Source organism: Ambystoma mexicanum, chromosome 12, assembly GCF_040938575.1.
Source record: "Ambystoma mexicanum isolate Mex_15411 chromosome 12, UKY_AmexF1_1, whole genome shotgun sequence".
Taxonomy (NCBI): domain Eukaryota; kingdom Metazoa; phylum Chordata; class Amphibia; order Caudata; family Ambystomatidae; genus Ambystoma; species Ambystoma mexicanum.
Window position 1 is genome coordinate 293,010,806 of NC_090936.1, and position 27,309 is coordinate 293,038,114.

The 27,309-nt window shown below is 47.8% G+C and overlaps 1 protein-coding gene and 1 pseudogene across 7 annotated transcripts in view; one reads left to right on the forward strand and one right to left on the reverse strand.

The window, feature by feature from the left end:
- Positions 1–27,309, reverse strand: part of C2CD5 (C2 calcium dependent domain containing 5) — a 2,654,621-nt gene that overhangs the window by 477,374 nt on the left and 2,149,938 nt on the right. The gene's annotated exons all lie outside the window — the stretch shown is intronic.
- On the forward strand, positions 10,327–10,437 carry LOC138514795 (small nucleolar RNA U3; annotated as a pseudogene).

The following is a 27,309-nucleotide window of genomic DNA, read 5'->3' on the forward strand; positions in this document are numbered from 1 at the left end:
TAAACCCACAAACTGAGAACTCTTCTCAGCAGGCCTCAGCAACCTTAAAATCATTTGCGAACTATTCCACAGCCGGGCGAGCTGTTTGAATTCTTTTGCCAAGAACAATTGCCAGAGACCAGACCAGAGATCCAGAGTGACCCAGACCGCTGTGAGCAGAACCAGAGAGCTGACCCAGATCACTGTGAAGTGCCGAGACCAGAACCGGAGTCCAGTCCAAAACCTGACCAGATCCGTGGCAAGGCCTATTTCAAATTTATATTGTGAGTACCTAGCAGAACTGTGCAGAACCAATCTCTTAGTTAAAATAATCTAATCCAAACTATTTAACCTAAGTAGAACGGCCTCCTAGAAATCGTATCATCTGTCATTTTTAAAGCTGCACAACTGTCAACTGTCAATTCTGCAGCTGCAAGCTGTCACCTGTCATTTTGAGTTTTACTTGAAATCCGAAAAACTACCTTTATTTAATCGTCCGTATCTCTGGAACCGATTGGGCTAGGAACGAAATGTAACTTTCATCTGAAAGCTTAGAATCTAGGCCATAGCATTTCGGTGCTGGACTGGCCATGTGGGCGGGACAAAGACTGATATGTAAATGGATATTTCCCACCTGTGAAAGGTCCAGTGAGCTAAAGTGTGGCTGCAGACTCTAGAGTGGGTACTTTCCCAAAGAACAGGCCATTTTTGCTGTGTTCGTTCTCATAGAGGAGCGTCCATGGAACATTTTTCATGGTTATTATTGACTTGGTCAACAGCCAACTAGTGGTCTGTTTGATGAGGAAGATGGTGCTGCAGGAGACAACCCAGAGTCAAGAGCACCTATAGTTTTATCCTAGAAAAGGATATTAGTTATCCATGCATATTCTCCCTTTAATAAAGCTGAATCTACTCTAATATTGGATGCGTATATCCACTTGCCGAATGACACTCAAACGACATTAACATCTTGGAACAGTCAATGGCGTTAATATATAACCAGGTTTTTTCCTCCTTCTTAAGACATTGTCACTTATTAATGGCTGCACTTTTCCAAAATTGCCAAATTTGTTCAGCAATTCATGAATTCATGTAAGAAGGTTTCTGTCAGAGTTCAGGGAGAAGACCCCTGCCAAGGATTAGAACCTGCAGTAAAGGAGCAGGCAACCCACGTACAGTTGAAGAGGTGAGGCACACAAGAATAAGGAAAAAAGAGAAAAAGGGAGACTTAGAAGGTGAACAAGACAATCTGGGGATGCATATAGGTTTGACTCAGGATTACCCACAGAGACAAAAGGAATCTCAGTGCCTCTGTGAAAGTTACTCTTACAGATACCCTGTAAGGTTTGGGAAGAGGACAGCAGGAGTGGCTTCTGTATCTGCACCCCTAGTCCCAAAAAGAAAAGGAGTATAGACAAGACAAGCCTATATGGGTCCTGCTGGGACATGAAGTGGATGCCTTCTATGAAACAGAAATCAACATACGGTTACATGAAATACAGTATGAACTACAGGTAAGACAAGACAAAGGAGGGGACAGATATTCTCAACCAGAGCAGAACAGCCAATCTCGGTACAAAGGAATACAGAGAGGCACAGGTGAGGACACTATGGTAAGAGCCCAAAAGGGGTTCAAAGCAAACAACAGCGAGTAGTAAGGTTCAAAGCAACAAGAACACAGAGGGATGCAGGCGTATGGAACAAGGAAAGTTGTATCAAGACACTAGAACAAGGTAACTTTAGCAAATACTTTAGCAAGGGTCTAGAATGGCATAACTGATCACCTGTAGCAAGGGACTCAATCTAGGAAATTTAACCAAACTGCAGATTTCGGCTGGAAACACATGAGCTATTTAAAGCAGGGGCATACGATTCAGGACTAGAATTAAGGGGGAAATTAACAAACATAAGAAAGACCAAACAAATCTTTATATGTGGGGAAAAGCTGAAGACTATATAGACCTGAGAGAGAACAGGAAAACAGCAGAGCAGGGAGCAGGAAAGGAGACTGCAGGAGTCAGCACAGGTATTAAGGGGTATTATGAGAAACTTGAAGGAGTCTTCCCCGCTAGTCCCGGGGATCTGTCATCCAGGTGGTCAGGACAGAGCCATTGATTTTTTGGATCCAGTTCTTGGCGGTGGACCAGTGCGAGAGGATCACCTGGATGAGGGGTTTTCAGGTAGTGGAAGTGGGATACCAGAGGGTGAGACGCTGTATCCCCTTCCTTGTAACACCTTTTTCCCATCCTACCAGGTAGGATACCTAGGAATTCAAACCCCCGCCCCTTTTCCGTCACACACTCTTTCTCACGGACAGTTCACTGTAAGCGGCAACCGACTAACACCAGAATCGTATATATGACATGTTCCAACACCATGGACAGGCAAGGTCAGGCAATTATGGATTATTACACAAACCTGACTTTCATCACACTTCCCCACATGGATAAAAGGCGCAGCACAAAAGCGCGCACTGAGCGAGTCAAACCACATGAGGAAACAGCAGTTTCAAGATGGCAATTTCATACAAGGGGGAAGACGGCGAGACCAGAGAGGGAAGCAACTATGACCTCTAAAGACTGTTACTTTCATGAGCCTTGGAAAGTAAGAAACCGAAGAACAGGCACTAAGGCTGATCAACCCTGCACAGTGTGTTGTAGGTACCCGGGGCTCTCCCGCATCGATAACCAAGGCGGGGAGGAGCGATTGCCGCCGTGGTACTGTCCTTGGCTCCTACAACAAAGCGCCGTCAGAAAAGACGGCACAGTCAGTGAGTGGGAGAGACTGATACCAAACCATCTTGTGTTTTGAACCAAGGTTGCAAGCGGCAACATTGTATAAAGGAAAACAGTGTGTGAGGCGTTTCTGATGAGCAACGTAAATACAATTGGAAGCCAAAGGAAGTAGTTAAACTTTATAATTGAACTTTGAGAGGCCAAGAAAAGATACCATACACAGAGTGGTCTAGAGCCACATGGATACTCATTTGAAAGTCTCTGTTAAGTATCCAACTGATTTTTTTTTTTTTAAAGAATTTTTTATTTTGAAAAATAAATACAAACCAAACTTGCAGCATTATTTACAATAAACTCGTGAATATCAATTAACGCTCATTACTGCTCCCCAAATCCCCCCCCCTCAAGAGCTTATTTGCATTTCTAGTTCTGTATCCGCTGCGTGTGGCTGGGTATCGCTTCCTTCCGAAGCTGCAGGATCCACTACTGTGCCAAACAGTCCTGTTATTAACATTCTCCAAGCCATCAGGTTACCTACATCTTCCTCCCCGCAATTGCTACATGCCTCCTGCCACACCACCGTTTCAGCCTCCGCCCATTTTTGCAAGTCCCGCCACCATACCTCTACCCGTGGCTTGTGGCATTGCTTCCAGCCCATGGCTATCCTTCTTTTAGCAAGCACATATGCCAGGTCCCTCAGTTTCCCAAGGTGTTTAGTGTTCCGTGGTCTGGGAAACCCTCCCAACAGGCAGGCCCAGGCCGTATCTATGTTGAGCAGGACCCCTTTATCCGCTAGTTTCCGTGCCACTTCCCCCCAAAAAGCTTCAATCACTGGGCAAGACCAGAACATGTGTGTCATATCAGCGTCTTCCTCATCGCATTTTGGGCATGCTTGTCTTCCTGCGTTTGCAAACTTAGATATTCTCTTCGGGGTCATATAGGCTCTATGCGTTATGTATAACTGTATCTGCTGAAATCTAGCATTTCTGGACACTTTCTTGTGGTATCCTATGGCACGTTCCCACATTCCATCGGTCATCTGTGCCCCCACCTCCGCTTCCCAGTCCAGCCTCAGATCAGTCAAATCCTGCCCCACCCGGGTCATCACCATCTCATATAGTCTAGAGATCTCATGCCCTCCCTCCGATATGTCATATATTGTTCCCATTAGAACGTCTGGCTCTTCCGCCAGTACAGTCTCTGGCCAGGTTTTGTGAATAGTCTGCACTAGCCTAAGATACGTGACATATTGGCCTCAATGCAAGCCTGTCTCTTCTCCCAGGTCTTCGAAATCTTTAATAGCCCCTTCTTGCCATATGTCTCCCAATGTGGCCAGCCCAACCGATTCCCAATAGGTCCTGATTATCATCCTGAGCTGGTTGTCTCCCCTAGCCAAGGCAACCAGTGGCACCTGTGGGGAACACGGGCAAGGTTCTCCATCAGTTGGCATACTCTGTGCCACATCTTCCACCCAAGCAACAGCATACCCGGGCGTTCTTTCATTTCAAGTCTAGGAACCCAGATAATCTCTTTTAGGTAAAACGGGGTGCAGTCCTGCCCAAACAGCCTAGATTCAGGAGTTTCTTCATCAGAGAGCCATTTGGTTACATATTGCAACTGACTGGCTACATAATAGGCCTCAAAATTCGGCAGCTTAATGCCCCCTCTATCATGGAGGTTCTGTGGCTTCCATAGCGCCACTCTATTGCGAGTGCCGTGCCACAGGAAGTCCCTACACATGCTGTTCAGTTTGACAAAAAACCCTTTGGGTATCAGGTATGGTATATTACTGAAGAAATGTAACAGCCTAGGCAGGACCACCATTTTGAGCATCGCCCCCCGTCCCATCATCGCCAGCGGCAGCTTCTCCCTAAACTTCATATTGGTGCGGATTTTTTACACAGCCACCTCGGTGTTATGCAAGTGTTCCCCCTCCACAGTATGATACACATCTATTCCGAGGTAGCGGAAGGAATCAGCCGCCCAAGGTACGGACAACACTGGCAGCCGTTCCAGAGGGACTCCTATGTAGCTCCCCAATGGGAACATGCTCGATTTTTGGGGGTTCACCGCTATGCCGGACAGTTCTGCATACTTTTCCATGACCGCTAGAATATACTGAAGATTTTCTTCCGGATATTTCAAATACAGTAGCAAATCGTCAGCATATAAGGATATTAGGTGTTTCTCTCCCCCTGCTTCAATACCGACCATGTCATATTGTTGTCTGAGGTACACTGCCAGGGGCTCTAGGGCCAGAATGTATAACATCGGGGACCAGGGGCACCCTTGTCTGGTGCCTCTACTGAGTTGCCACCTCTCAGATATCACCGATCCTGTGCGTACTCTGGCCAGTGGTTCACTGTACAACAATTTCGCCCACCTAACATAACCCGGCCCCATCCCGTATTCTTCCAGGGCCGCCAGCAACCATGGCCACCTCATTGAGTCAAAAGCCTTGACTGCATCTAGGGACACCACCGCCATTTCCCCATCGCTTCTGTTTCCCTCTTCAATCACCCGGTGGAGTCGCCTGTGGTTGTGGGTTATATTTCTATTGGGGACATAACCTGTCTGGTCCGGGTGTATCAGTTTACTGATGACCCTTCGTAGCCTATTAGCCAGGACCGCAGTCAAGATCTTGCTGTCCTGGTTCAACATTGACAACGGCCTATAGGAGCCGCAGCAATGCCCTGGCTTGTTGGGCTTGGGGAGCGCCACGATTAGTGCTTCTCTGAGCGTGTCCGGTAGCCGACCCTTCTCAAAAGACTCATTGAGCATCTCTAGCATAGGGGGGAGTACTTCTGCTTTATATATTTTGTAAAACTCGCCCGGGAATCCGTCCGTACCCGGGGTCTTGCAGGTGGGCAGCTGTTTTACCACCTCCTCTAATTCCTCCAGGGTAATCGGTGCGTCTAGTTCCTCCCTTTCTTCATCACTAATCTTAGGTAATTCCATGTCTTTTAGTGTTTCTCTAATCTCCTCCCAATTGTCCCCTCCTCTGTCCTCATATAATGTTCTATAATAGTCCAAGAATGCCTCGTTGACTCCTTCCTGGGTGTCAACCACCTCCCCGTCCTCTCTGGTTATTATCCTAATCGGGGGCCTGGGGGTTTCGCTCTTATATAACCACGCCAACAAGCGGCCAGTTTTATCCCCACCTGCATGTTGCCTCTCGACATACTTTTTGTAGTTAAGGTTGCAGAGCCTTTCCCAAAGCTCCGCACACCTCTGCTGCAACTCGAGCACAAGTTCCGCGTCCCCTCCTGCCCTGTCACTTTCGCGCTCCAGTTTCTCTTCCGCTTCCTCTAGTTCTGTTAGGACCCCACCCTGTAGGCCTTTTGATTTAGCAATAGCAGCACCCCGCAACACCACCTTAAAGGCCTCCCAGAGTGTGCACGCTGAATCTACGCTGCCTGTGTTCACCTCAAAGTACTGTGAGATCGCATCCCTGATGTCTTCCCTGAAGACTGGGTCTCTGAGCGCCTCCGCCCGGAGGCGCCACGTCGGTATCCGCGCCCTGGGGCGGCAGTGCTGCCAGGTCAGCACCAGAGGCGAGTGGTCCGACAGGTCCCTCGCTCTATATTCTATTTGGGTGGTCTCTATCATCACATCTGGCGTGGCAAAAAAATAATCCAGCCTCGTGTGCAGGGGCTGCGGAGCTGAGTAGTGCGAGTAGTGTGTTTCATTAGGGTGTTTCAGTCTCCAAACATCCGCCAGCCCAAAGTCATCTAGTAATGTCTGTAATACCCAGGCCGCCGGGGTGGGCCGATCAATCTTCCCATCAGATCTGTCTGCCTTTGGGTCGAGCACACAGTTAAAGTCCCCTCCCCAGATAACCGCTACCCCCACACACGCGCCCAGATGAGTACATAGGGTTCTAAAATACGTAGCAGTGTTTTGGTTGGGGGCATATGTATTTATAATGCACCCCTCTTTATTCTCTACCAAGGCCTTCAATATGACCAACCTACCCTCCGTGTCCACCACCTCTTGTGTGAGTTGGAGCGGAACGTGCGGTGCCACCCAGACCAGCACTCCCCTAGCGTAGGCAGAGTACGGAGAGCCCACTACAGTGCCTCTCCACTTCTTCCCCACCAGTTCCAATTTTTGCTGGGTCAGATGTGTTTCCTGCAACAGCGCAATATCAATCCTCTGTCTTTTTAGATACATCATGACTTTGTTCCTTTTTAAGTAGCTGTTAAGTCCCCTGACATTCCATGTTACGATCTTAAGGTCTCCCATGGCTCATGAGTGTCTTCCTGCCTCTCATGTAGCGACTCCCCTTTGCCCACATGATACAGATACAGCCCTCCATTTTTGCTTGTAGCTTCTCGTACCAGCTCAAACTCCCCATAACTATGTACACAATAAATCCCCAACTTCCCTCCCCTCCCCCCACCCGTCCCTTCCCCAACATCAAACACCCCAACTGCTGCCCAGCTCCATCCTCGGAGCTCAGGCACCCCCACATCTAGCCCTGCAAGCACCGAACGATGCACAGAGCTCAGTAGGGTGAAGTCGCCCTAATGGCCACTTAACTAAAACTGTTGTGGGGTAGAGAGAATCGCTCCGTAAGGCTCCCGTTAAGTCAACATTAACCACAGTGCTTATGACAAATAGTGCAATAGTCTGACCTTCTCTACTGAAGGCTGCGCAAGCGACTATATTCAAGTCCCACGTGCCGCGCCATCTTGCGGCACCTTCTTCATGCATCACTTATCTCTTCCGAGCTCTTTCTCCGTACAAACTTCTGACTCCTGGGGACATCCTTGCGCATCGAGCCATCCCATGGCATCCTCCAGGGTCTCAAAAAACAAAGTTTTATGTTTATGAATGACTTTCAATTTTGCCGGATACAGTAACATATATTTGTGGCCCGCCTCTCTCAATCTCCGCTTTACCGTCCCAAAGTTCATGCGGCTACGCTGCACAGACAGGGTGTAGTCCGGGTAAGCCGTGATGTTTGTCGCTCCTCGTGTGATCGTTCCTCCCTTACGAAAGTGTTCCAATATCCTCTCCCGGTCACGGTAATTAAGAATTTTGGCTATCACAGGCCTAGGCGGGTTCCCCGGTGGCGGCCTCCTTGTTAGGGCTCTGTGTGCCCTTTCCACTGCAAATCCTTGGGATAGGGCTCCTCCGGGTATCTCTTGCAGTAGCATGGATTCAATGAATTCCGTGGGATCGTGGCCCTCCAATCCCTCCGGCAGGCCCACGATGCGGATGTTGTTTCGTCGGGCTCGTCCTTCCGCCTCCTCCGCTCTGCTCTCCAAGTTGCCCACTCTTTGTATCAGGGCGTGCAGTTCGGCTTTATGGGAGGCGCAATCCGCAGTGTTCGGGCTGACTTCCTTCTCAAGGGACTCCGTGCGCTCCGCCAAGGCCCCGACATCCTGTCGGAGTAGGTTAACGTACTCCTGCACCTCTCCGACCTTGAGGTCCAGTGCCGTTTTTAGTTCAGTGACGGCTAGTTCGAGCTTAGATTCCCAGGCCGCCCTTAGGTCCGCAATCGCAGCCAGGATTTCTTGGTTGGCGCCTGAAGTCGTCATGCCGCTTGCAGGCAGCTTGTCCCTGCTCTTGGTAATGTCTTGACCCGGGGACGTCTTAGCGAAGTCGTCTAAGGTGGGCTGTTTCGCCTTCGGCCTCACTGTTCTATTCGACATGACCCAGGGGACCTGTAATTTGCACAAGTGACAAATGTGCACTCAGTGCGCCCCTTTCACTGGGTCACCGTGCGGCCTGCTTCTTCCTTTGTTCCGTACCTTGGTCGGCCATTTTGTGTTGTCTTTCGTCTCCGGTGCTCCTCATCTCTTCCGCACCGATCTCTGCCGCCGTCCCTCCTGCACCATCCAGAAGTTCACCACGCGTAGCCCAATCATTCACACACCGGCATGTGTATTTTCAGCGGTCGACAGCCTGTCTTCACGCACTTTTTTGCCCGGATCATTGCAGGATCTCGGGAGCTCCTCCAGAACGCGTCCTCCTACATGGCCCTCGTAGCCACGCCCCCAAGTATCCAACTGATGCTAAGTGTGAGAGAAAGAAATATTGAGTTTGAAGTGGTCATGCAGCGGGTCAATCTAAACCCTGTGCACATTCGAAAGTCTTCAATAGTTTAATGTACATCACAATTGGTCAGAGTTCAGCTGAGGGAGACAAATTGAATGAAAGATAGGGATCTGAGCACAGCACAGGGGGATCCGGGGTGAACCGTGAGTCACCCAAAAATAATTCTCTGAACCTTGTTTTGAAAGGGGTATGAGCCCGGCTGAGTGGGATCTAGGGTGAACAACCAAGTTGAACACTGGTGAAAGGAAAAGAACGTTTGCGTGTTGTTTTTGGTACAGAAGGTCCTCTGCGTGTCAAGAGATTTACAAGAAGCAAAGAGAGTTGGACACAGAAGGTCCTGAACTGGGAAAATAGAACTATATACTTGTGCGGCAGAAGCAGAGTGTGTGCTTTGCTCGAGTGACCCGCCTTGCCCCTTGCTGACAACGAGGGGATGGGAGGCCAACGGCCTGAGCATCCGGACATATTATTTTGTGAACACATCTTTTTCATGAACATTACCCCACATTATTTGTAAATTAGTGTTAAGGATTGGCAATATGATTATTATTATAGGCCCTTTTATTTTGACAGGACTCCAATAGGACTGCATTATTATTATTTGATGATCGTAGCTTGCTCCCATCTGTAGATTTAGGTTTAGATAGGCATTTATTACACCCTTGTGCAAGTTCAATAAACACTCTTGAACTGTGGTCACTTGTGTCTGTCTTACTGTTGATAACACGCCTTCCTTACATGTGGTGTCAATATTGGGATGTGACTCAATTGAAACAAATTGAGGAACCCTACAATTTCAGAAACTTAGTCATAGAGCCTCCAACCCCTTGGTTGCCACTAAAGAATCAATAGGCTTTGATATCTGTAGCAATTAGAGTGGCTACTATCCCTCCAAGGCAAAGATGAATGATACCTATAGACTTAGTTTTGCTACCCTCTGCGCGTTGTTACATAAGATTGGCCACAAAATCTGGCCTGGAAGTTCAGTATAGACGTCATCGATCACTACTTGCGGGGAGACATACAGGTTCTCTTACAGAACCATTGCAAGATACCATTAGAAGTTCATTGTGGCCACATTTTAAAGAAAGTAAACCAGAAGAGCTTTTGGGGAAGCTGATTGTTAGGGACAATTCTCTTATAAGGCTAATTTCCCAAACCTAGTGAGTCCCCCAGCAGCTTTGCTGGATTTTTGGGGTTTTTTTTTTCTCCTGCTAAGAGTGAGACTCTTTTCCTCCCCCTCTTAGGCATGATTTGAGGCATGTCTGACTTTTTGTGTGCTTATGGGCCATGGGGTCTTTTACTCCATAGGGTATCATCTGTTTTTGTGTATGTGTTACACAGCACCCTCAGTGCAGTAACACAGGGGTGTCATAGTGACTCCCAAACATAGACTCCATACCCTGGGACTGACTACTGTCTCCCAGGGCATGTAAAGTCACCATTGACTTTACTAGTCCAAAATTGTGAACAGAACCAGTACAAACCATCATATTGTGGAAGTACTGGAAGGGGTTAATTAGATTGCCCCTGGGTCTGTTTTCAAGGGACTATACTTTCAGGGATCATTTCTATAGTTCTTAACTGAGGAAATGTGTTCGAAAGTGTCTGGTCTTCGCTAACCACGAGGAAGAGTTGGACCTGGGATGTGTGTGTTTTGGTCAGACGCAATTTTTACGTGCTATGTCTAATCATTTTTAGCATTGCTATTGGGTGACACTGCCATACAGAGCATATCTGTGACTTGTTAGCCAGAGAGGGACAGAAAGTTAGAATATGTGCCTATCTAGCTCTGTGACATAAAATCCTGGTGGTGTCATCTGTGTTTTTATGACTATACATGAAATTGCTAATAGATGCATTGTATATATTTTCTACATTGATATATGTCTTTGTGTGGTGTTTTTTATGATTGGTGCACGTAGGACCTATGGCCTGCGTAATAAAACTATGAAAACATTTTCTATTAAATGGAAAAAAAAATTTGGTACTCCGTGTAATGTTCATTCTGTGTTGTGATGTATACAACTCATGGAATACGACCCAGTTTAAATTGGAGCTAGGTCTTTAAATTTGGTTCAAAATGGTTCATCTGGGGGACTCCCCGTTGTGTGCTTCTGTTTTCAAGGGGGCACTGTCCAGTTTCCCCTTGTCGAGTTTCTGGCTGGTGGCAGTGGTTACCAAAAAATCAATGGGAAAATCCCATAGGAAATATTCCAGTGGAATATTTCCTATGGGATTTTCCCATTGATTTTAAACGCGCCACTTTTTGGTGAAATTTTAAAGATACCGCCGGTTTATTTATTTATTATTAAATCACCGGTTGGGTCTTTTTGCCAGAACTATCTTCTAAAATGGCGTTCGTGTCCGTCTCTGTAACTCCAACCAAGGTCGGGCCCTTTGTTCCACTTTTTGGCGGGCTTCTCCACAGAAGCCCTCCAACTGGTGCCACTCTGTCTGGGTTCCACAGGATGTGTGGGTGGGGGAATTGGCACCCTGGACTGCGTTACCTTAGCAACCAAAGTCGCACTAAGTGGTGAGCCGCCCGGCTCACAATTTAGCATGTTTGAGTGACCGCTAGGCTGTTGAATGGGGGGTTTTCTGCATAAAAGCAGGGCTTTTGGGACTGGAACTTCAGAAGTCGCCACAGGACCTAAGAAATCCAAAGAGGGGAGAAGCTGAGCCATCTGCAACGACGACACCACCGGTGGAGCCCTGCTGCAACGACCTCACCACTTTCCCGACGACAAGAGAAGATCTTCTGCTGAAAGAGTCTTCGTCCTCTGAGCTGGTGGGATCAACCAGTTTGCCATTTCGCCTTCCAGGACGTCTCTTGGTCGAATCGCCCGTGCCAAGCACCCCGGCGGCTGGATAGCCAAGCTGCACCACTGTGTTCGCGAATACCAGGAACGCACCTTTTCACCGACGAACTCCGCGGCTGGTTTCTTCCCTGGGCAGTGCAACGACTCCAAGTTTCCTCCTCAACGAGATCCTCTCTTCCCCTGGTCGAAACCACGAACTGCGCCCGCTGCCAGGAACAACTGGGTTGGCCCCCAGGCCTTCTAACTTTGTCTTTCGAACCACCCCAACCTCTTTTGAACATTTCTACAAAGACTTGAATGCATTGCTAAACTGTGTGATCTTGGGCAAATTTCGCCTTGCTCCATTCAAAGTGGGCCTGGCCTATGAACTTTGGCTCTACAGTATAACCTGCCTTCAGTAACTTGATTGTGTCTCTTAAAAGTGTTGGGAACTGTTTTATTTTTATGACCTGCCTTTTTCTCTCCCTTTAACCTAATTATTGGAGTGCCATCTAAGTTATGCGCTCACCTCTGTTTTGACAAAAAGTGTTTTTTTAACTTAGACTTGTCTAGTAATTGCTAGGGGAGGTGTAAATACTTTTCTGATTGTGTTGGAACTTGCTTTTGATTAATAGTGCTAGTGTATTTTCTAAAGTGTGTGTTAAATAAATAATTATATACTTTTGATACAAAGCTCTGGTCAGTGTTTGCTTGTTTGACTGTGTTTTTGGCCCTATTGTGTATCCTCTGTATACTGCCTAACTCTTCTTGGGAGAAGTCCGACTGCTCAGCCACAGCTACCAGGTAAATCTGGGTGGTACAGACTGCTACCAATTGGGTTTACTGTTTACTACTGTAGTCAATCTTTTTGCAGTGGTCCCCAAGGGAACTGCACAGGATTCTGCCTAACACTGATGAACCATCAAGCATTGAAGAGAAAAGGGGAGAAGAACCTACCATCTATCCCGACCTACCCTTCGCCCAGTGAAATTACCCAGCTCTCGCTGAGTCCTTCTTACAAGCAATTCCCAAAGCAGAGGGTGTAGAGAAGGGAAGCGATTTCTTCTTCTTAAAGCAAGGATTGCTACATAGAAAAGAAACATCCGCAGAAGGCTTGAGTAAAACCCAGTTAGTAATCCCCAGAACTGTTACGATCACCTGATATCCCCGGGGGCGTCTGGCAGGCTATGAGATCTGGAACCCTGGATGCGTAGTTGCCCAGTGCTGAATAATGAATCTGCAATTAAAGAAGGGAGGATTTGTGATAACTGTCTCTAATGGGTGAATCTCCCACCTCCCTCTGACCGATCCCCTTCCCACTGGGTTCTTTTCTCACCTTAGTTATTTGTAGGGTGAGCTATCCGTCCTGCGTTTCTTGTGCAGGGGCACTTGCCGTTTGTTGGCGAGCTGCCCGAGTTGCTTCACTGGTGCAGTACGCCTTCCTTGGGCCCAGGCCTGCTGTGACCCCGAATCTGCTGTAAGGCAGGTAAATTTGTTAATTGTAAGTCTTTGTTCCGTTTATGGTGGGAATTTGTTAATGTCTTTATCTCCTTCTTTTCAGGTGCGAAGGTCTTAATGCTGGCGTGCCGGATGGAGAGGCATGTTTTCTAGGTAAGAGAAAGCGCGAAGCGCAGCGCCTTTATTGTCCTTTAAAGCTAACCTGTGTTTTCTTCTTCTTTTCCTCGCAGGCCACTGTGGTGCTGTGAGTGGATGAGAGCGCGATGAAAGACAGACCCCCGGAATCCGTTAAGGTAAGTACAGTGCTGTGCGGTTGTTTAATATTGAAAGCAAACCTGAATATGTCTCTTTTCCTTTGCACATGTTGCTGTGGTGCTCCAGATGGAAGCGTGGCGTTGCGCATGGAATTCAGGTAATACTGATGGAATTCGATGTTTTGGAAGCGCGCGTTCTAATATTGTTTTTCCCTTTCTCGTTATTGCAGGTCGCAATGTTCGAACAGCAGCTGTGGTAGCGGTTCACCGGTAGTCCTTAAGCTAGTACTCACAGGTGAGAGATGTTTCTTCTTCTCTCGGTTTCCACAGATTGCAGCCCAGTTGAGATGATGAGTGCTGGATGGTATTTTCTCAGGTAAAACAGAATAATCTTGTTCTTATTCTTGCAGGATTACAGGAAGATGCTGAAGACCAGGAGCTGGACACAGTGAGTGTCACGCTGCGGGTTGCAGAATAACACGAAGCGTGTTCTGCAGTCAGGGTGTGGTTTATATAGCCCAGGTAAAGTAGTACCAGGGAAAGTAGTTCCAGGCCTGCCACATCCGAAACACTAGACCGCATGGCTTGGTTCTTAGAACTAGACTGTGTGGGTGCTTCCATGTTGGATTTAAAGGCCCATGTACATAAATGGGACCTAGTTTGAACAGACCTTCCTTCCTACATATGAGCCTGGTGCCAAAGGCGCAAGGATTGGCTCCAGGAGCCCTTTTGCAGTGGTTTTAAGGACTTCAGGGTTCTGGTGGGAGCCTGCTTGTGGCACAACTTGTGCCCCCTCACAGTGGTCATGACAAGAACCCACCGAAAGTTTGTGCTAGAGATTGCGCATTCCCATCTGATCGGGGAACACTTAAGACAATCCAAAACACAGGTACACATTAGCAGGAAGTTTTACTGGCCAGGTCTCCATGCTGATAATAAAAACCTTTATTCAGACGTGTGAAATATGTCAGCAAACCAGTACTCACATCCCCTTGCCTGCCCTCTGAATCCTTTGTCAATCATAGAAGTCCCTTTTTTGAGAATTGGGATGGACATCGTTGGACATTAAGAAACATCTAGACGGGGTAAAAAAATATGTCGCTGTGATTGTCGATTATGCAACCAGACACCCAGAGGCATTCTCTATGTGGAATAACATCACTCAACAACATTTTAAAGCACCTCCTACCATATTTTTACCAGTGTTGGCTTTCCTAAGGAAATCCTGATGGATCAAGGTTCAAATTTGATGAGCCATCTCATGGGGGAAGTCAAGGAACTACTCCATATTACCACCCTGCGAACTTCAGTGTACCATTCCCAAACAGATGGTTTGGTAGAGAGATTCAATAAAACGCTTAAAATGATCCTAAGAAAGTTGGGAGATAATGATGGGATGGACTGGGACCGTATGACCCCGTGTGCACTGTTTGCAGTGAGAAAAAACCCTCGGGCATCCACTGTATTCTCTCCTTTCGAGCTCCTGGACATGCTCCAGAAGACCTGGGAAGAAGGAGAAGAGGCACCCATTCCCCTTTTGCAGACCGCTACCAGACTGCGAGAGCATATGAAACTTGTCAGAAATCTAGTCTATACACATATGGAAAAGGCCCAAATCCAGCAGAAATTCACCCATGACAAAAAGCTGAGCTTAAGATCATTTTCTTTAGGACAGGCCTAACTCAGAAAACAAGCTTGTTTCTAAGTGGCATGGGCCATATCAAATACTGGAACGAACAGGAGCTTGTACTTATAAGGTAGCACAACCTGACAGGAAACAAAATGTACATCTATATCATGTAAATCTCTTAAAAGAGTGGCAAGAAAACCCATCTGCCACCAATGCCATGATACTATCCTGTTTGGTGCCAGAAGAGGTAGGCAACTTTGAATTCATTCCTCAAGAGCCATCTAGGCAATGACAATAATATTTGAAAGATTTAATTATCTTATTCCCCGATGTATTCTTGGAGAAATCAGAGTGAAAGGCACCTATCGCTACATTAGAACACCTGAGAGAAAAGTGGTTAATCTGATACCATATTGACTCCCAGAAGCGCGCAAATAGATAATAGTTGAGGTAGTGATTAAAATGTTAAGAGCAAACATTATCGGACCCTCTTCAAGCCCATGGTTCTCCATTATTGTATTGGCCACCAAGCCTGACCATTCTAGGAGGTTTTGCATAGATTTCGGCAAGTCAATGCCATTTCCGACTTCATTGCTTATCCCATGCCACGCATCGACGACCTTATTGATAAACTCAGAAACGCCACATTTCTATCAACCCTAGACTTAACAAAAGGGCACTGACATGTCCCAGCGTATGGACCCGATAAGGATTAGACCGCTTTCTTGACACCCCTAGGACTGGTTCAGTTCCAAGTGCTCCCTTTTGGCTTACACTGGGCTCCAGCCACTTTCCAATGGCTTATGGACAAATTATTACAGCCCTACTCTGATTTCTGTTGAGTTGATATTGACGATATCGTCATGTAAAGTAAAACCTGGTTAGGCCACCTTTTCCATCTGTTTATCATTATGAGAGCTCTCAGAGAAGATAGCCTAACTGCCAATCCATCCAAACGCAGACTGGCCCAATCTGCCATGAAAAACCTCAGCTTCTTTGTAATGAATAGTAGTGTGCAACCTCAACGGGAGAAAAAGAAAGCTGTGCTAGATACCCTTACACCTAAAACTAAAAGAGATCTCGGAGCATTTCTAGGGTTAATCGGTTATTACCGTAGGTTTATCCCAAACTTCTTGTCCTGGACTGGACAGCCAGGATGACAGATAAACAGAAAAACGCTGAACCCCAGAAAATTCATTGGACTGACGAGGACGATGTATGTTACAAAAATCTAAAACAAACCCTGTGCCAGAACCCGATCCTAAAGGTAGTAGATTTCTTGAAGGAATTAATGCTGCAAACAGATGCCTGCCTTACAGGGCTAAGAGCAGTCTTGTCACAAATCTGAGATGCATTGGAACATCCTATCTTTATCCCTAGTTGCAAACTCTTCCCACGTGAGAAATACATTACTGTGCTGGAATTAGAGGCCTTTGCCAGCAAGTGGGCCATCACCCACCTTAGATACTACCTCCTAGGAAGTAAGTTCACACTTGTCACAGATCATTCTCCATTAGTATGGATTAGCCAGCAAAATGATTCTGACCCTCGAGTCATGTGATGGTTCATAGACCTGCAACCCTACTGTTTCACTGTGAAGCACCGAAAAGGCAAAGACCAAGTAAACGTACATTTCCTTTCTCTGTTTCCTTGTGAAACAGATGCGGCTACATCGCATAGGGGAAGGGCATGTGAGAAACCTGAAGGTGTCATCCAGGTGGCCAGGACAAGGCAATCACTATTGGATCCAGTTCCTGGGGGTGTACCATTGTGGGAGGATCACTGGGTGAGGGGTCTTTGAGGAGTGGGACACCGGATGTTGAGACATGGTATCCCCTTCCCTGTAACACCTTTATCCCATCCTACCAGGTAGGATACTTAGGAACTCAAACCCCCCCACCCACTTCACAACACAACCACTTTCTCATAGACAGCTCGCTATGAGAGAAAACGGACTAACACCCGAGCCGTATAACCGACATGTCCCAATACGATAGTCAGGCAGGGTCAGGCAATTACACCATCACTGGCCATCACACACACACCTGACTTCCATTACATATCCCCAAACAGATAAAAGGCAGAGCACCAGAGCACACTCTGAGGAAGGCAAAGCACACAAGGAAGCAGCAGTTCTGAGATGGCAGTCCAATACGAGGCAAAAGATGGCAAAACAGAAGGGGCTCACAAGGAGGGAAGTGCCCTTGACCTTTTCGACAAGGAACCATTACTTTCATGAAACCCCGAGAATAGAAGGCATAAGGCCAGGAAACCATGCTGAAGAATCCTGCATTGTGTGTCGGAGGTATCCGGGGCTCTCCCGCATCGATACTGAAGGCGTGGAGAATTGCCTGCTGCCATGGTACTGTCCTTGGCTCCTACAAAAAACCAGCGCCAGTGAAATCAACTCAGCCGGTGAGTGAGTTGGGGAAGCCAATACCAGACCGGTCTGTGTTGAAGCCAAGGTTTCAAGCAGCAACATTGTATGGTGAACGCTGAAGCAAACAGTGTATGAAATGCATGTGATAACCAACATGAGTAAAATTGGACAACAGATGAGTGATTGAACTTTGAAACCAAGATACAATACCTTAGAGTGGTTTGGCACCGCATGCACGCTCATTCGAAGGTCTCCGTAAGGTGTCTAACTGAGAGGTGGCAAAAGCGAAAGAGTGACAAAGGATTGTGAATCGAAGTGGTCCTGCAACGGATCAAGCAAATTCCCATGCACAATCGAAAGTCTTTGATGTTAATAGAGGAAAGAAACTTGATGACAAAATAGATAAAGTTGGTCTGAGCCCGAACGAGGGAGATAAGCTGAGAGCTTTACGTTAAAGCAAGTTTGTGTTAAGGTAAATTAAAATTGGCACGAGCCCGGCAGAGGGAGACTGATAGAATATTGTGTCAAAGCGGATCTGCTCGAGAAGCCAGAGACTGTGCTAAGCTGGAGTGTGCCACCTTGTCCCGTGCTGAAAACGTGGGGAATGGAGGCCGACGGCCTGAATATCCTGACATATAAATTCTTGGACACTTCTTTCTTTTATATAACATTGTTTCCCACGCTATTTGCAATTAGAGGTAAGAATTGGCAATAGGTTTATTTTGTATAGGCCTTTTTATTTTGACAAAGATACCACTAGCACTGCGTTCTTATTATTTGATGGTCGTAGCTTGCACCCATCTTTAGATTTAGGATTAGATAGGCATTTTTCAAACCTTTTCCAAAGTTCAATAACACCCTTGAACTGAGGTCACGTGTGTCTGTCTTACTGTTGATACCATGCCTTCCTAACAAAACATAGAGAAGGTGACGGCACCACGGGACATTTACATTATCCAGCCGGCAGTATTTTCGACTAGAAACAACATTCATCTACACATTAAGTTATAGATAACAGCCATCTTTGGGTCACTTGGACGTAAGGGATTGATTGGGCATTATGTGAAAGACCGTATTGGTTTTTGTGGGAAGCACCTGGACTACCTATTAGGTCAGGATATGGTAGATACCAGTATCTTTACAAAAGACAGTGCCAGTGTTGTTGTTAGTAAGAAAGATAATGACACAATAATGTACTGACTATGCATATTAGCTTATGAGATTTCTGGTTTGTGTTTCGCTATATGTTGTCTACTGTTTTACAAATATATGTCCTGTGGCCCTAAATGTGTTCTTAGATACCAATGCTGCTCTTTCATAATATTATGATACATGTGTACTATGTTGGAAATTATACCCACAAATTAATGGCAAACTAATTGTTGACTCTGTTCACTTGGGAACTGTGTTACACAAATATGTGCTATGTGGATCTGAATCCAATGTATATATTCTTTACTAAACCTTTGTTTGGTTCTTGCTATGCTACATACATTTGACACATGTTGGAATCACAATGAACATGTTTGGGGATATTCATTTTTCCTTTCGGCCGGGAATGTTGTGATGTATGGGCCATTTCCCAAATGCTGGTATAACCATTTACTAATTTCATATTGATCAGATGATGAGGAGATGCCCTGATTAAGGACTCAGTGCAGTCCGAAATGCATTGGCAATTGTTTGCATCTGCAACTACTTTTTACTTAATTAAACTACATTCATTTTGAACGTAAAAACATTGAAAAAATAATTCACGCACGATACCGTTACTTAAAACATCAACAACGTTGTATATTGAAATCACTTTTACTCAACCAATTAGTGGATTTTATGGTGTGCAGCCCACACAGAAGGCTAGTTAGCCTAGGTCTCTTTTTCGCTCAAGTTATGTTACATGCCCAGCACGGAGGCTCGAGTTAGTGGGCTGCACCCCACTCGCATGCCTTTTCAGAACAATTTAAGTTCTACCTTAAACAGATTGATCTAAGAATAAACAAAGATAAGTGATGCCCAGTCACCAAGGCAACTAGGTAAGTAACTTAAACCTTCTCCAGCATGGGGTCTGTGTTAGGCAGAAACCTGTGCAGTTCCCTTGGGGACCACTGCAAAAGATTTAAGACTACAGGTGTTGGGCAGTAAACCCACTTGGTAGCAGTCTGTACCACACATATTCACTTGGTAGCTGTGGCTGAGCAGTCAGACTTCCCTCAAGAAGAGTTAGGCAGTATATAGAGTATACACAATAGGTACAGAGACACAGTAGCACAAGCAAACACTGACCAGAGCTTTGGTGTAAAAGTATCTAATTATTTACTTAAAGACACGCTTGTAATTTACACTAGCAAAAAAGGTGAGTAAATTCAGCACACAGTCCCTATCATATATATATACAACCCTAGTTACTTATTAGACAAGTCTTAGTGAGAAACACCACTTATTTTCAGACAGAGGTGAGCGCTTAACATAAGATGGCACTCTAATAAGTTATCAAAAAGGGAGGGAAAAAGGCAGAGTTATGGAAGCTCACAAGTTTCAATACTTTTACAAGAACCACAGTAAGGCAGGATAGGCAGAGTTCTACTGGAGAGCAAGGAAGTCAATTGCAAGGCCCACTCTTGGAGAGAGCAAGCAGAAGGGGTCCAGGTTCACCCAGTGGGGTTATGCTCAAAGAGTTTTGTAGATAGTTTGCACAAAAAGGATGAAATTAAAGTCAGGAAAAGTTAGCTAGGTTGTCCCAGGCCAGCCCAGGTTAGAAAGTCGAGGCTTTAATGTCACCCCGAACGATCTGTCGCAAGGGAAGCCAGGCGGGACACAGTACCTTAAGTGTGAAGAAAGCTCCAGCGGGGGCAGTTGTTCCTGGCAGCGGGTGCAAGTCGTTGTTTTGTCCAGAGGAAGAGGAGGTCTCGCCGTGGAGAAAAGATGAAGGTCGTTGCACTGCCAGGGAAGAAACCAGCCGCAGAGTTCTTCGGTTAAAAGGTACTACCCTTCTCTTTGCGGTAGTGGTAAACCGTGGTATTCCGGTTGCCGGGGTGCTTGGCACGGGCAAGGCGGCCACGAGATGCTCCAGGAAGGTGAAAAGAAGGCAAAACTGGTTATCCCCACCAGTCAAATAAAGACTCTTCGGACTGGAGATCTCCTCTGTCGTCGGGAAAAGTGGTGAGACGGTTCAGCAGGGCTCCACCAGTGGTGTCGTCGTTGCAGGTCGGCTCAGCTTCTCCCTCCTCTAATTCTTAGGTCCTGTGGCGACTTCTGAAGTTCCAGTCCCCAAAGCCCTGCTTTTATGCAGCAACCCCCCATTCATTCAGCCTAGCTGTCAATCAAACATGCTAAGTGGTGTGCCGGCCAGCTCACCACTTGGGCCAATCACACACGAGTGCGACTTGAGTTACCAAGGTAACTCAGTCCAGGGTGCCTAAACCCCCTCCTACACCCCCTGTGGTACCCAGACAGAGTGGCACCACTTTTGGAGGCTTCTGTGGAGAAGCCCGACAAAAAGTGGAACAAAGGGCTCGACTTGGGTTGGAGTCACAGAAGAGAACACAAACGCCATTTTAGAATCGAGTTCTGGCAAAAAATACCAACCGGTGAATTAATATTAAATAAATAAACCGGCAGTATGTTCGAGGCTATAAGAATTAAATAATTAAAGTTGGTAGCCTCGAACAATGGGAAAATCCCAGAGAGATATATTCGCGGTCGAATATAAAAAGTAGTATCCACTGCCACCAGCCAAAACTCGATCAGGGGGGACTGAGACGTGCCCCTTCGAACAACAGACCCCGGGGCAATCGAATTGCCCCGACCAGTACATCCACAATATGATGGTTTGTACTGGTGTCTGTTAATAATTTGGGACTAGTAAAGCCAATGGTGACCTTACATGCCCTGGGAGACAGTAGTTAGTCCCAGGATATGGAGTCTATGTTGGGGGGTCGCTACGACACTCCTGGGTTACGGCACGGAGGGTGCTGTGTAACCCACCTCAAAAACACATGAGACCCTATGGAGTAAAAGACCCCATAGCCCATAAAACACATGGAAAGACAAAGGAACACCTCAAATCATGTCTAAGAGTGGGAGTAAAAGAGTCTCACTCTTAGCAGGAGAAAAAAATAAACCCCAAAAATCCAGCAAAGCTGCTGGGGGACTCACTAGGTTTGGGATAGCCTTTACAGAGAATTCTCCTTAACAGTCTGGCATGGATTCACATGCTCATGAATAACTATTACACAGCAGTACACGTTATACAACCACGGTAGGTGGCAAGGCTCAACAGAAGCAATTAGCACTTACCACTGGAACATACCAAACTCAAGTGAACAAGTTGTGTAGCACTGCCTGGCCGACTCTGGACTGCTCGCTGGAATCCCCGTTGACCCAGTAGAACCTCGTGAAGGTATGCATGTACCTTCACATCGCAGCCCTGCAAATGTCAAGCAGGGGCACACCAGAAAGAAACACATAGATCGCTCTGGTGGAGTGGACTCTTGGACGACCAGGCAGAGGTAGGTTAGCCAGCCGATGACAGTGTATGATGCAGCCGCAGTTCCATCTTGAGACGGAAGCCCTAGACAAGGTCTTCCCATGATTCACAGGTCCAAAGTTAACAAACAATTGAAAAGTCTTCCAAAATCTCTTAGTGTGCGCCACATAGAATTTCAAGGCACGAGCAACGTCTAGCGAATGCAAGGTCCTCTCCGCTGGCGACAAAGGGTTTGGGAAGAAAACAGGCAATACCAAAAGCTCGTTCGGGTGGAAATCAGACAGGAGTTTCGGCATGAATGTGGGGTGCGTACGCAGCACCACCCTCGATTCTTGGAAAGTCAGATACGGCTGCTTGCAAGACAGGGTCTGATCTCACCCACTCGTCTGGCTGAGGTGATGGGCACAAGCAACGCCGTCTTCCACGAAAGAAACTTGAGTGGGGCTTGATGCATAGGTACGAAAGGAGCCCCCATGAGTCTTGTCAGGACTACGTTGAGTTCCCATGCCGGGGCAGGCGCCTTCACCGGCGGGAAAGATCAAAAGAGCCCCTTGAAAAACTCCTTGATGAGTCTATGGGACCATAACGAGGATCTTCCCGTGGTTCTGGTGTAGCATGAGATGGCCGGCAGGTGTACCTTGATGGATGCGTGAGCCAGATCAGCTTTGGCCAAGGAAATCAAGTATGGAAGAAACTGTGGGGCCATGACCCTTCGCTAGGTAATCTTCTGTGACCGGCACCTCGTTCAAAAACACTTCCACTTATGGCCGTAGCACTTTATTGTCGATGACGCTCTAGATTTGGTGAGGAACTTCCTGTAGTCCGCTGGCAGCGCATAACCTCCAAATTCTAAGGCTGCATGAGCCATGCCTTCAGGTTCAGAGATCCTGGGTCATGATGAAGGATTGCACCTTTCTCCCTGGTGAGAAGGTCCAGAAGTACTGGCAACTTGACAGGAGGTGTCACTGACAGGCTGAGTAGGTCCGGATACCAAATCTGCCTTGGCCAGGCCAGTGCGATGAGTATCATCTTGCACTGACACTGAGCGTGTTGATCACACGTAGCAGGAGAGGAAACCTGGGAAAAGCGTACAGAAACAGACCTTCCCACAGGAAGGAGAACGCGTGCATCCCCCATGCTCCTCGGTTGGTGGAATCTGCTCGCAAATTTCTGCCATTTTGAGTTTGACCCCATGGCAAAAAGTTTGATCCGAGGTCTCCCCCATTTGACGAACAGATGGTCCACCTGATCCTCTCCTGGCAGGAGCCCAGTTCCTGCTGAGGGAGTCAGCGATCGTGATCTTGATGCTTGCCAGGGGAACGGGACGAGGAACATCCCATGTCCGATAGCCCAATGCCACAGACACTGAACTTCCTTGGAGAGCGCTGGGGGATCGGGTGCCCCCTTGCTTCCTGATGTAAAACATAGTTGTGGTGTTATCTGTGAAGAACCTCACCACCTTGTCTCTCAGAGATGATAGGAAAGACTTGAGGGCCCACAACACTGCCCGTAGCTCCAGTATGTTGATGTGTAGATCCTTCTCCTCCGGAACTCACAGACAACTGGCGTGTAGTGGTCCTGTGTGGGCTCCCCAACCTTCCAGAGAGGCATCCGTGGGGACCATCTCCTGGTATGATGGTGTTTGAAATCCTGTCCCATGGGCGAGGTGGGCGCGTACACCCCACCACTCTATCGCCCGCCGGAACTCTTCGTTGAGGCGAATCTTGCCCGCAAAACTCCCGGATACTTGAATCCAACGTGCATCCAATAATTCCTTTAGGGGTCACATTTGCAACCTACAGAGACGGACGAGGTTGATGCAGGATGACATCATGCCCAGCAATGACTTGATGGCCCAAACCGTGGTCGTCTTCGCCGACGACAGTCGCTGTACCTTCGCTTGAATGGCTGCTAGCCTCTCCTCTGAGGGGGATGGCAGGCAAGCCAGCATGTTGAGTCTGGCGTTGAGAAACAGCACGTTCTGCGATGGCGTTAAGCAGGACTTCGGATAGTTACGGAGAGCCACAGCTCCGTCAGCAGTCCGTCGGTCTCCATCGTGTGCTCATCGGCTAGCGGCCGGAAGTGGGCATGTACCAGAGAGTCATCCAGGTACGGATACACGTGTATGCCCTGCAGACGCATGTGGGCCGCCACTGTGACCAGGCATTTTGTGAACACCCTTGGGGCCGACTTTAAGCCGAATGGTAGGGCCTTGAACTGGAAGTATGCATCCTCTAGGTCCAACAAAATCAAGAAGTCCCCCTCCTCCAGTTGGCTGAGCACGTGCTGCAACGTGAACATCCAGAATTTTTGGAGCTTCAGGTATTTGTTCTGTCTGTGTAGGTCCAGGAGAGGTCTCCAACCCCCTGTCTATTTTCTGACCAGAAAGTATCTGGAATGCACTAAGGAGGCCCGGAGCTGTTGGAGAACAAGCTCTATCGCCCCTTTCCGTAACATGGCTCGTACTTCTAGGAGCGGAGGTATGTGCTATTCCTGAAAGGGAAACAATGGGAAACAAGGGCATCTGCGATGAAACTCCAAGGTGTGTCCCTGATCAAGAGCATCCAGAACCCATCTGTCGGTGGTGATCTTCTTCCACGCGCCAATGCACCTCATCAGCCGGGCTCAAACTGCGGTGCATGAGTGGGGACCTGATGTCTTGGCTGGTTTAGGCTTGATTGTGCTCCGGCACCCTGACCTGTGGGCGACGGCGATGCTGACCTCCGCTAACGCAGGCCTGCGAGCGACTCCTGTAGGCTTCCTGCATGGAGGATCGGGAAGGTTGCCTGTACGATGTGGCATATTCCCTTGGATGATCTGCTGGACTTTCCCCTGGAGGAGCGAAAAGACGACAAGCGATGCTGCTGCATAGTGCCAAGGGAATGTGCCGTCTCGGTGTCCGTCGTTATGGCTTGAAGGGATTTGTCAACCGCCTTCCCAAACAGATTTTCACCATAGAAAGGCATGTCCAGTACCTTTGCATGAAAGTCCTGGTGAATGTTAGAGGCCCTCAATCACCCCTGCCGATGAAGGCAAACACCGTTTCCCATCTGTCGGAAACCCATGTTGGCAATGTCCACTGCAACCAGAATGGCATGGTCCGACGCCACCTCCCTTTCCTGGAAGAGGGCGAGAGTCTCGGTTTTCTTGTCGTCAGGAAGGATTTCTCGTATTGGGCTCAGCTTGTACCAGAGCTCCCAGATGTAGCAGGACAAGGTAGCCAGAGCATTAGCTGCCTTGATCATAGATGCCGAAGTGTAGATGATTCTCTTCCCTATGGCATCCATCTTCTTGCCCTCGTTGTCTGAGGGGACCAATGATGCGGAGGCCGGGTTGGCTGAACGTTTTCTTGCGACGGCCGATACCACCGAGTCCAGCAATGGTTGTGACCTTAAGCATTTCGGTGCAGGGTCCGGCATCCTGTATTTCTTGTCCAACTTGTCTGGTCTGGGCGGAGCCGTGCATGGGTTTTTAATGAGGGCCAGGCCTTGTTCCCAAATGTCGTCCAAAAATGGTACTGACATGATAGTCTTCCTCTTGGACTCCCGTCACTGGTATAGGAAGCCCTCCTCTTTGGTTTCCTCTGGCACCAGTTGGAACAGCTCTGAGGGCCTGGAGATCATCGAGTGGAATGATTCTAACCTTGTCTGATAGAGAGGTTCTGTTAGGGGCATCCAGGTGCAGCATTTCATCATCTGACGGGACAAAGTCCTCGTCTTCGTCGGTTCCTGCGGATGTTGTTGACATGTCTGTACCAGTGTTCGTGTGTGCATCCGTATCTACTGGTGGAGTCAGGTCCCATTGTGGTGGAGAAGGCTGATGCAGTGGCATCGGATGACGCTTCCTCTTCTTATATGGAGGCTGGTGAGGAGCCTGCGGTAAAACAGGTGCTGGATTTTGGAGGCACCCTTTGCTGGATATCTGTCACTAGGGTGTGAAAAGTTGACAGGGCGTCCATGCAGATGTCCCTCGGCTGCAGAGTGAATGATGGAGTGCTAGGCCCTGCGCCATCTTCCTCATGGACTGTATGGACAGACATTGGTCGTCGTCATCCATGGAGTGGGTATGGAAATTTGGAGGGCTGCTTTGTGGTCTCCCCACCCCCCCACCTTTTACTGTGTATCGGGAATATTAACCAGTGCTCACCCACTCCTAGGGGTGCCCGCAGCCTTCGCTGCTGCCTCGGCGTCCATGTTGCATCTGGGAGGCAGGGTCACTCTCTGCGCTGTAGGGACCACCTTCTCTGGGTCTGTACCTCCCGCCGTAGCGGTTGTCACAGAGGATGTTGATTAAGCGGTCGACAGGGTTTTTGGGTGCGCCAAGTGAGCCTGCTTGGGCTACGAGGCATTCTTCTCTTCCTCCAGCCTTTGTTTCTCAGGTTTGTCCCGTATCTTGGCCGGGGTGGAGGACTTCCCGTTGGCAGGCTGAGGTTGTGGACGACAATGGCGATCGCGGTCTATCCGACCTGGGACCCGTATTAGTGGGCAACCCAGTGGGATTAGCCTTTAGGTTCTTGGCCTTATCTTGGACCCCCAGAGATGGGGCGTCTTCAAAGGACTTCGACTTCCTCTTGGAGGGAGACCCCTCATCTGACCGATCAGTCCTGGGTGAGTCATGACCCTGCTTGGGGGATTGGTCCAGGGCCTTGCTCGACTTGAGCCAATACTGCCAGCCTGCTATACCTGTTTTTCTTCATTTACTTCGAGAAACTCGAGTATATCTGGCACCCCTCCTCGCTGTGGTTGGGGTGCAGGCAGTACAGACCCTTTTGATGTTTGTCCTCCACAAAGACGTTCCTTAGCCCACATTGGGTGCAGGGTCTGAAGAGGGTCCTTGGCTCCTTTTTCTCCTCTGTCATGTTCGGAGGGTGCAAATTAGGCCCAAGACGGCCTTCCTGAAACTTTGACAAACAATGGCCCTTGAGGGGCACGCAACTTCCTCGACAACGGATCCCTATTGCCAACCAATGTAGATAGGAACAAAAGGGCTCTGATGGAACAAAAACAGAACTTTTCTGTGAAAAACGTGGAAAAAAGTAAAAAATAGTTCGGAGAGCAACTCAAGGACTCCCAACACTGAAGCGTGCAGTACAAATATGAAGATGGCTGCCAGAGGCGGGGCTTAGGGAGAGGACTGTCATTGGATGGGGGCAGCATGACCCAGAGGACATGACTGGTTTAGAGGAGAAATACAGTTTTAAAAGTTAAATTGAAAATAATTTCTTTTTACAGAGGATTCCTAGCCCGACGACGGGGAATATTGATGAGCATGTGAATCCATGCCAGACCCCATGCTGGAGAAGAAATGATTTCTTAGGGTTTAAAAAAGAAATTCCCATTCCAATGGGAGTATTTTATGAGTAAAAGAACAAGTTACTTATCTTACCTGGTAGCTTTCTTTCGATGGGATGTTCCTCCGACGTATTCCACATCTTTGACAGTAATGACCACAGCTGTGCTGCTTCGGAAAACTTTTTCAGCGTAGGCGTCCTGCGTCGAGGACATCGATACGCTGTCCCTC